The 11,661-nt window shown below is 36.2% G+C and overlaps 1 pseudogene; it reads left to right on the forward strand.

The window, feature by feature from the left end:
• Positions 1–10,276: 10,276 nt before the first annotated feature.
• On the forward strand, positions 10,277–10,832 carry LOC131492946 (stathmin-like; annotated as a pseudogene).
• Positions 10,833–11,661: the final 829 nt, after the last annotated feature.

An 11,661-nucleotide genomic window follows, 5' to 3' on the forward strand; every position in this document is an offset into this window, starting at 1 on the left:
GATTTCCTAAAATCATAATGGGAAAAATATACCATCCCCAAACTGACGTTTTGTTAATATTTGAAACAACTGTCTCCTCTCAGTCTCTATGGCAATAGAGATATGATCTTGCAGAGGCCTCCCTTGATTTCATCCAAGTTCAAGAAGAACAAGACCTTCTCTAGATCAGTGCTGAAATGGGATTCTCCAGTATTAACATTACCATCATTGTGGGGAAAGGTTAGGAGGGAAGAGAGAGTTGAGAGAGGAGAGACGTAATGATTTTTAAAGGGAATCAAAGTTCATTCTCTTGATTTGATTCTCAAGGACAGAGAAAAACAAAAGGATTATAAATCAAACCAGAGCAATCAGTTCTGTCTTTACTACCCCTGGAAGAATAACATCAAGAGAGACCCAAGAAGGGAAAATGGGGTGAAAGAAGTCTGGGAAGGGAAGATGGAAGGAAGCTCAGGTCTAAACCTATCCTAGACCTTAACCTCACATAAAAATAATCCTTCAGATCTTGGATATGATGAAACAAGAATGAAGTATGAGCAGGTGCAGTGGTTGAGAATTTCCTTTGTCTAATTCTTAATGCTCTAAGCAAAGTCCTAAGTGACTGAAAGGGCATTTGAGATTTTGAGATTGAGGATTTGGTTTTAACTTGCTAAATGAAGTTTCAAGCTTTAAGGTCATGCAAGATCTGGAATTGGCTCCCATCTTTCTTTCCTCCCTGCCTCTTCCTTCCAACACACACACACACACACACACACACACACACACACACACACACAGTATTACATATCCATATATACTTCCTGTGATAATCTTTTAAGAATTTTTTTTTAAGTTCACTTATTTATTTTGAGAGACAGAGAGAGAGAAAATTGTAAGTGGTGAGGGGCAGAGAGAGAGGGAGAGGGAGAGAGAGAGAGACAGAGACAGAGACAGAGAATCTCAAGCAGGGCCTCCACTTACTGTCAGTGCAGAGCCTAATGCAGGCCCAAACCCACAAACCTTGAGATCATAACCTTAGCTGAAGTTAGATGCTTAACATACTGAGCCACCCAGGTACCTCCCTGTGATAATCTTTAACTCTTTCAGTCTTAACGTAGGTTAGGACTCTGGAGACAATGCCCAGAGGCCTGGTCTTTCATTCCATGGGGACTCTAGATATGGACAACCTGTTATTTTTTAACAAGAAGGTTAATTTTTTTTTTATGTTTTATTTGTGTTTGAGAGAAAGAGAGAGCAGTAGAGGGGCAGAGAGAGGAATACAGGATTCGAAGCAGAACCCAATGCAGGACTCAAACTCATGAACCGTGAGACCATGACCTGAGCTGAAGTCGGACACTTAACCGACTGAGCCACCCAGGTGCCCCGGGACAATCTGTTCTAACAAGAGTTTGGAGCTTTGGGAACACAGCTTTTGTTATTTTTTTCACCTCCCAGATCAATAGCGCCTCTCTGGTAACTCTGAGTGTAGTCAGAGTCCCCAAAAGAACACTTCCTCTTAGAATTATTGTTTCATTTGGGGCGTTAAAACTGTCTATCAAGATTGCTAAGTTTCTAAAGGTGTATGTTGTAAACCAGGAAGCCCTACAAAAAACTCAAAATAAGCGTTCTATAGAATTGCTGCATTCCCAAAGATTTATTTTCAGTAACTCTGGGGAACAGTATAGGAAGTACATGGAGTACTCATTTGAATCATTAAAAGTGATAAATGTCCACCATTACTTGCTGTCATGGGTTGATGCAATCTGAGACAGTGTCCCAAAATAACAAATGGTGTTATTTAAAAATTAATTAGGTAATACATAACATTTTTACTTTTATATGTTTTTAAGATCCAGAAATTGGTGAAGCCCAGTTTAATGTCAACAGGGCAGAGTTAGCTGTAGGCAAATTTATGAAATAGAAAAGTTTTCTTTGGCCCCCTCCAATCATCTACTCTATATTCTGTTACGCTGTGAAGAATCCTCAGCACTGAAATCCCTCTTAATGCCTTCTGGTAAGCCAGATACTCCCATGTAGTGTCCTTCTCTGACTGGCTCACCCTAAGTAGGGCTTCATTAGTTAGGTCTTTACTTCACAGTAACTTCTAATCAAAACTTAACTTGTCATATATTCTACTCTTATTAGACTCTTTTATTTTAGCTTAAAAATTGTTTATGACTAAGAAGTGAAAGTCTGTTAAGCATTATTACTTATTGGTTATAGTTATATTATTAAACACCAATATATTAAAAAGAAATTCATAAGATCTGCAGTATATTTCCACAAGACCCTTTGTCAGCATTAGTGAAAAAGCAATCATAAGCAACACTCTCACTTCAGATGCCTCCAGCAAAGGTTAAGGGTGTGTTATGTATACAGGTACAAGGCCATTATGAAATGATGCCTTGAACTCTCTCTTCCCCAGTATAAACAAATGGAACATTTTATGGATGAAATTAAAGGATCATAGAAATATGACATTACATCCTGCATTTTTTCTTCTCTTTGGCAAACATCTGGGGATCCAGCCTTTTGTTTTGGGACACCTCTGACTATACCTAGCCAAGGGGAACAAGGTTACTACCCCAAGGAAAGAAAGGACCTTATCTGGATGTCCAGACCTGGGTCTTACGGTAATTTTAAGGGATGGTCATAAAAGAGGTATCAATATTTAACCCGTGGGAAGAAAAGTAGAAAAAGACTCAGGATAAAAGCCCTGTTTAGAAATAGTGTCTTTTGACTAGGGATGTTTTCATCCTCATACCTCTTGAGAATCTAAGTTCCACAATAGTGACTAGAAGGTAAGTGGGTTTAATGGTAGCAAATACGGTTTCTGAGAGAATAAGTCAGTCTCCTCCCCCAAGAGTAAACTACATTTTTCTATCATTATTTCTTATTCCTTTCTTGTTTTGTTGCTTCCACACATAATACCAAAGGAAGAAATCAGTCCCTTTTTATCCCCACTTCATAAGTTGAATTTCTCTTTGTTTTTAGAATTTGATAAGCTAAAAAATCTCTTTCTCCTCTTCTTGCAGTGAGAATTTACCCTCCATCCTCAATCATTGGAAATTAGATCACTAGAAGTCCAGAGGTTTCAGAGTAAATAATCTTGACAAAATAAGTTCATATCTGTTGAAACCTTCAGACCTTGTCAGTGGAGACCTTTCACCTTGCACCATTTTCCCATTGAGCACCAGAGGCACAATGATCTTGGCCTGTGGTATTTGAGTGCCTTTAAAAAGTGAGATTATAAAAGAGCTATTAGATGGATATGAAACGAAAAAGAGACAATTCAATAATAGGTGGAGACTTCAATACTCAACTTTTAATAATGGATAGAACAGCTATGCAGAAGATTAACAAGGAAATAGAAGACTAGAACAACACTATAAATCAACCAGACTTAACAGATACCTATGTAATATTTCACCCAACAATGACAGAATATACATTCTTCTCAAGTGCATAAGGAAGGTTCTTTAAGATAGATCACATGCTAGCCCATAAAACACACCTCAAAAACTTAAAAGGACAGAAATAATACAAAGTAGATTTTCCAATCAAAATGGGATGAAAGTAGAATAATAGAAAAAGATTAGAAAAATCCTCAAACGTGTGAAAATTGAACAACACACTCCTGAATAATCAATGGTTCAATGAAGAAGTCAAATAAGGAACCAGAAAATATTTTGAGATGAATGAAAATAAAGACACAACATACAAATGATAGATGTATCTAAAGCAGTACTTAATGGGAAACTTATATCTGCAAACGCTTATATGTAGAAAGAAAGATCTCAAATAGTAAAGCTAAGCTTCCACCTTAAAACACTAGAAAAAGAAGAGCAAATTAAATCTAAAGGAAGAAAATAATAAGAATTATTTTATTAATAAAAAGTATAACAGGAATTAATGAAATAGAGAATGCAAAAACAATAGTGAAAAATCAATTTAAAAAAACCTGGTTCTTTATAAAGGTCAACAAGTTTGACAAACCTATGGATAGATTAACCAAGAAAAAATAGAGAAACTTAAAATACTAGAATCAGAAATAAAAGAGAGGATATTACTACCGAACTTAGAGGGGGAAAAAAAGTATTACAAAGGAATACTATGAACAACTGTACACTAATAAATTAGATAATTTTGATGAAATAAACTCTTTGGAAGACACAAACTATTGAATTGATTCAAGAAAAAACAATCTCAAAATATCTACAAGTGAAGGGAATGAATTATTAACCAAAACCTACCCAAAAAGGAAATCCAAGCCCAGATGGCTTCACTAGTGAATTATACCAAAGAATTAATAACAGCTCTACACAAACTTTTCCAAAAAATATAAGAGGATTAAACACTTCCCAACTCATTACCTTGTATTATCCTGATGCCAAAACCAAACAAAGACATCACAAGGAAAAAAACAAAAAACAAAAAAACTATGGACCAATATTTCTTAAAAATACAGATGCAAATATCCTCAACAAAATACTAGCAAATTGAATCCAGTAACATATTTTTTAAAAAATGATACTCCATGACCAAGTGGGATTTACTCCAGGAATGCCAGGTTAGTTTAACATCTGAAAATCAATTAATTTAATGCATCATATCAATAGAATGAAAAATTAAAATCACACAATTATCTCGATAAACACCAGAAAAGCATTTGACAAAATCCAGTAACTTTTCATAATAAAGCCACATGACAATGAAGGAATACGAGGAAACTTCCTCAACCTGGTAAAGGCCACCGTCAAAAAACATTATAGCTAACACCATACATAATGGTGAAAGACTAGATGCCCTACCCCTAAGATCAGGAACAAGACAAAAATGCTTTTTTCAGCACTTTTGTTCAACATTCTACTGGAGGTTCAAATTAGGACAATATAGGCAAGAAACAGAATACATCCAGATTGGAAAAGAAGTAAAACTATATCCAGAGAAGGGCGCCCGGGGGGGCTCAGTCCATTAAGCACTGGACTTCAGCTCAGGTCATGATCTTGCAGTTCGTGAGTTTGAGCCCGGCATCGGGATCTGTGCTGACAGCTCAGAGCCTGGAGCTTACTTCAGATTCTGTGTCTCCCTCTCTCTCTTCCCCTTCCCAACTCACACTCTGTTTCTCTATCTCAAAAATAAACATTAAAAATAAATTTAAAAAAATAAATAAATAAAAACTATGTCCAAACACAGGTGCCATGATACTGTATAAAAGAAATCCTAGGGAATACACTAAAAAATTATTAAAACTAAAAAAAAAAAAATTAATTCAGCAAGTTTTCAGAATACAAGGACAATATACAAAAATCAATAGTATTTCTATGAACCAGCAATGAATAATCTCAATACAAAAATAAGAAAAACATAATTTTTACAATAGCATCAAAATGAATAAAACACTTAGGAACAAACTCAACAAAAGAAGTGCAAAACTCATAGGGCACCTGGGTGGCTCAGTCATTTAAGCATCTAACTTCAGCTCAGGTCATGATCTCACCATTAGTGAGTTCGAGCCCCATGTAGGGCTCTCTGCTGACAGCTCAGAGTCTGGAGCCTGCTTCAGATCCTGTATCTCCCTCTTTCTATGCCCTTCCCCCACTCATGCTCTGTCTCTCTCAAAAATAAACATTAATTTAAAAAAAAAGTGCAAAACTCATACTTTGAAATTTACAAAACACTGTTGAAGGAAATTAAGGAAAATCTAAGCAAATGGAAAAAACATCCATGAGCGTGGGTTGGAAGACTTAATATGGCAATACTCCTCAAACTGATCTACAGATTCAACAGAATGCCTATGAGAAATTCCATCTGACTTATTTGTAGAAATTCACAGGCTGATTGTAAAATTTATATGTAATTACATAGGACCCAGAATAGACAAAACAATCTTGAAAAAGAGTAACAAGGTAAGAGTACTTATATTTCCTGATTTTAAACTTGCTACAAGTCATTGGTAATCAAAACTGTGTGGTACTCACAAAAGTATAAACATATAAATGAATGGAATAGAACTGAGTCAAGAAATAAAATCATATGTCTATGGCCAACTTAGTTTTTGACAAGGGTGCCAAAACCATTTAATAGGGAGTATTTCAACAGATGGAGGTGGAATTACTGAAGAGCTATGTGTAAAAGATTGAAGCTGGACCTTTGCCCCACGATACACAAAAATTAACTCAAAATAGATCAAAGGCATAATTGTAAAACTATAAAACTCAAAAAAAAGCAAAGGATATGTTCCCTTGGATTTGAAAAAGATTCTCAGATATGATATCACAAGCACAAGCGACAAAAGAAAAATAGATACCTGAATTTCAGCAAAATCAGAAATGTTTGTGCTTCCAAGGATACCACTGAGAAAGTGAAAAGCCAACCCACAAAATGGAGACAAAATAAATCACATACCTGATAAGAGACTTGTATCCAAAGTATACAAAGAACTTTTACAACTCAGTACTAGAGAGACACATAAGCCATTTTTTTAAAAAGAGGTGAAATATTTAAATGAACGTTTTTCCAAGGAAGATATCGAAGTGGGCACCAACCACATAAAAAGATATTCAACACCATTAGTCATCACAGAAATGTAAATTAAAACCACGGCATACCACTTTGTACCTACTAGGACATTAGAATCAAAAGCCAGATAATAACAAATGTTGACAAGAACGTGAAAAAAATCTGAACTTTCCTACACTGCTGGTAAGAATGTAAAATGGTGCAGCCACTTTTCAATAGCAATTTCTCAAACATTTAAACGTAGAGTTTAAATAAGTTACCATATGATCTACTAATTCCACTTCTTATATATACCCAAAAGAACTGAAAGTAGGCATTCAAATAAATAGTTGTACACAAATAATTAAGCAACACTGTTTACAACAGGCAAGAGGTGGAAATAACCCACATGTCCAACTGATGAATGGATAAATAAAATATGGTATATCCATACAATGGAAATATTATTCAACCATAATAATTAATAGATTATTGATACATGCTCCAGCATGAATAAACCTTGAACACATTATGCTAAGTAAAAGAAGCCAGTAGGGGCACCTGGGTGGCGCAGTCGGTTAAGCGTCCGACTTCAACCAGGTCACGATCTCGCGGTCCGTGGGTTCGAGCCCCGCGTCAGGCTCTGGGCTGATGGCTCGGAGCCTGGAGCCTGTTTCCGATTCTGTGTCTCCCTCTCTCTCTGCCCCTCACCCGTTCATGCTCTGTCTCTCTCTGTCCCAAAAAAAATAAATAAAAAACGTTGAAAAAAAAAAAAATTAAAAAAAAAAAGAAGCCAGTAACAGAAGACTAAATGTTAATTATTCCATTTATATAAAATATCCAGAATTAACAAATCAATAGAGCTAAAAAGCAGATTAGTGGGTGCCTAGGGATGGGCAGGGAGTAAAGAGAAACAAGTAGGGATGGTAATACTAAAGTGAATAGGGTTTCTTTTTGAGGTCATGAAAATGTTCTAAAATCTACTGTTGTAATGGTAGGAGTCATTTGTGAATGTACTAAAACCCTTTGAACTGCACATTGTAATGGCACAATTGTACGGTATGTGAATGATCTCTCAGTTAAGATCCTTTTTAAAAAGCATTGTTCTGAGGGCGCCTGGGTGGCTCCATCTGTTAAGGGTCGAACTTTGGCTCAGGTCATGATGCTCCAGTTTGTGAGTTTGAGCCCTGCATCAGGCTCTCTGCTGTCAGTGCAGCAGACAGATCCTCTGTTTCCCTCCCTCTCTGCCCCTGCCCCACTCTCATGCATGCTTGCTCTCTCTCTCTCTCTGTCCCTCTCAAAAATAAACCTTAAAAAAAAACAGTATTCTAGTTTGAAAACTAAAGTTATTGACTCCCAACATAAAATAATTAAAAGTCTACAAAATAAATGTGATGTTTATTTCATTGATCATTAAATTTAATATTAATAACAATTTAAGTTACCCAGTACAATTTGTAGATTAGATTGTCTCATTTCAAAATAATTCTCTAGTAAGCATTATTATTCTTTAGAAATCAGAACCAAACACAAATAATTTAAACAACAAAACTATAAAAAGCATTTACAGGGGCGCCTGGGTGGCGCAGTCGGTTAAGCGTCCGACTTCAGCCAGGTCACGATCTCGCGGTCCGTGAGTTCGAGCCCCGCGTCAGGCTCTGGGCTGATGGCTCGGAGCCTGGAGCCTGTTTCCGATTCTGTGTCTCCCTCTCTCTCTGCCCCTCCCCCGTTCATGCTCTGTCTCTCTCTGTCCCCCAAAAAATAAAAAAATAAAAAAAAAGCATTTACATCTTGTTCACTGTGCAGAAATTATACTTAATGAGACGTGAGTACACTTATGAGTTCTTCGTAAGATATAAAACACAATTTTCAAGAGCTAAGTGTTGCACACTAACAAACTCCTAAAATGTCCCTGCTTTTACATGTCTTTCCCCACAGGCACATGCCCAGACATTGTGTTTGTCAGTAAAAAAGCCTTACTATTGCAATGTCATTCCTCTTGACTCAACACATTTTCTTTTCCAGAGACTCTTGGCCCCAGCTTTCTCCTCAGGTTTTGATCATTAATTCTTTTTTGTCATCTTTCAGCACACCAAGGCTTATGCTTTCAAGTAAGAAATATGGAAAATGTGAACTGATAAACCTATAACATGGACTGAACAGATAAAGCACTACAGTATGGATTAGCTCATTTTCATGCAAATGTCTTTATTAAGAGAAAATGTCTTTGTGTCAAGAAAGAAGGGTTAAAAGTGCTACTCTATAAATACCTGAAGTGAAATTCGTACACTACATAAAGTTATTCCTCTTGAAATAAAATTATAGCTATTAAGTATTTTAAATGTGGCCAATCATCAAGATAGAAAGCTTAGAGACACTTTGGAGATAGATTATCCTAGGTTTGGATCTCTTGTCTTTCATTAACTGGTTGGATGATCTTGAGCCAGTTGCCCAAATTCAGTTCTCTTATTTTTATAAAAGAGAGTAATAAATTATGCATACATCATAACATTATAAGGAAAAAAAAGGACTATGCCTAGCAAAAGTAGGTATTCAAAAATTTTTCCTATCTTAATATTCTATAAAATAGTGATATCCATAATGGCACCACTGGCCATTCAAGAAATGTTGATTCCTAACAGGAATGCTTGATTCCTAACAGCTAAAAAGATTGATTCTGTTTGTTCTAAATACACACAGGTAGATCAGACACTATTGGTAGACGACAAATACATCTTCTCCCTACTGCTTCATACTCCTTAACCTTTTATAGTATCTAATAAAATAGTTCCCAAAGGGCTTCCTGTGAAAACTGAGGAGTATAGACTCCAGAACAGGGCAATCACTGGAGCACATGTGATAATTAATAGGCAACAGGCACTCAAGTTTACCGACAATAAAATAATTGGTCATCCCTCCCTCTTTGGTGTAGCACTGCATCTACAGACTATCTTACATCATAGGGATGTCATGAAGAACCAAAGACCTAATAGAAACTCATGAGATGATTATAGGCACCAAATGCCTACTGAATTAATGAAAGATAAATAAAGCACAAAAGAAGTAAAGGAAGGGAAGGAACGAAGGAAAGACAAAGTTATCCTCAACTGTAGAATAAAGAAAAAGCAACTTGACTAAGGTCAAGAAATCATGTTAAATAGAATACTTGAGAGAAGCCTTCTAAATGTTTCTAAATATCTGACGTGATTTTCTTTCTTTCAACTTGCATTTCTTTCTATTCTTCACTTTCCTTCACAAATCAATTCTTGTGAAACTGTCCTGTACCTATAATGGAAGGGCACACACATAGTGATAGAAATTTTCTAATGAACTATGGCTCAGAAGATAGATTCTGACCTTTTCATACACCTTCCCTGGATCCTTTCAAAGTTAAGCTTAAAAGAACTGGAGTCAGGAAGAGTTGGGGATTGATTTAGTTAAGTCAATTTCTAAAGTGGTCTGGAAATGAACCATATGGATGAGAACGGGATTTACTTGTTTGTGTTTATACTTTCTCTTTGGAAAAATAAGACCATATATTTCCTACTAGTGGAGGAAGGAAAGAGATCGTTTTGAAAGTGTCTTTATGGTCAAAATGATTTATGAAACAAACGGTGGTGTATCTTCAGTTAATATAACAAAATCTAAACAAAGAGTTGAAAAACCACATAGTATTTTTAAAGTTTTTAAAATTGTGGTTAAAACTACATAACATAAAATTTACCATCTTGGAGAGTGTGGCCAGGTGGCTCAGACCAAGCAGGGTTTTCCTTACCAGCGGATTGAGTAGAACGCACTGCCAGTCTTGTAGTCCATTCACCATGGCTTCTTCTGATATCCCCGTGAAAGAACTGGAGAAGTATGCCTCAGGCCAGGCTTTTAAGCTGATTCTCAGCCCTCAGTCAAATGAATCTGTCCCAGAATTCCCCCTTTCCCCTTCAAATAAGGATCTTTCCCTGGAGGAAATTCAGAAGAAATTAGAAGCTGCAGAAGAAAAACACAAGTCCCAAGAAGCCAAAGTCTTGAAGCAGCTTACCAAAGAACGAGAACATGAAAAAGTGCTTCAGAAAGCAACAGCAGAGAACAACTTTGGTAAAATGGCAGAAGAAAAGCTGACCCACAAAATGGATGCCAATAAACAGATCAAGAGGCACAAATGGCTGCCAAACTGGAGCATTTGTGAGAGAAGGGCAAGCACATGAAGAATGTGAAGTGTGCAAGAACAAAGACTCCAAAGATCCTGCTGATGAAACTGAAGCTGACTAATTTGTTCTGAGAACTGACTTTCTCCTCTTCCCTTTCCCAAATATCCAAAGACTGTACTGGCCAGTGTCATTTCATTTTTGCCATCCTGACAAATATTCTAGAAGCTAATGTAGGACTATATAGGTAGATCTAGATTGTATGTTGTTGTTTTAGAGGCTAACGGGTAAAGACTCTTCTCCTAAAGTGTTTCTCATGTAGCTATTTTTCTTGTTGTATCTTTTCTATTTCAGTACACTTGGCTGGGTTAATGGCTAGTACAGTACTGGCTCTGTAAAAAAACATGTTTGTGAAAAGAGTATATAGTGGCTTCTTTCAAACTGTTAGATGTTACATCTGTTCACATTTAAATCCCAATTCTGTCCTGATCTTACCAGATGCTCCTGTACTTAACTGGCTAATAAAACTGCATAGTGCTATTGAAAAAAAAATTACCATCTTAACCATTTTAAAATTTACAGTTCAACAGTGTTAAGTATATTCATATTATTGTGAAACAGATATTTGGAACCTTTTCATCTTGCAAATCTGAAACTCTATAATCATTAAACAACTTCTATTTCCCCCACCCCAACCCCTGATAACGACCAGTGTGCTTTCTATAAATTTTATTATTTTAGATACCTCATATAAAAGGAACCATATGGTATCTATCTTTTTGTGACTGGCTCATTTCACTTGACATAATGTCTTTAAGGTCCAATCATGCTGTAGCATGTGAAAAAATGTAAAAAGGATCCCCCTCCTTTTTAAGGGTGAATAATATTCCATTGTATGTATATATCACCTCTTGTTGATCCACTCACCTGCTGATAAACATTTGGGTTGCTTCCACTCTTAGGTATTGTGAATAGTGCTACCATGAACATGGATATGCAAATATCTCTGAGTCCCTGTTTTCAATTCTTTTGGATATATCCC

Source organism: Neofelis nebulosa, chromosome 2 (assembly GCF_028018385.1).
Source record: "Neofelis nebulosa isolate mNeoNeb1 chromosome 2, mNeoNeb1.pri, whole genome shotgun sequence".
Taxonomy (NCBI): domain Eukaryota; kingdom Metazoa; phylum Chordata; class Mammalia; order Carnivora; family Felidae; genus Neofelis; species Neofelis nebulosa.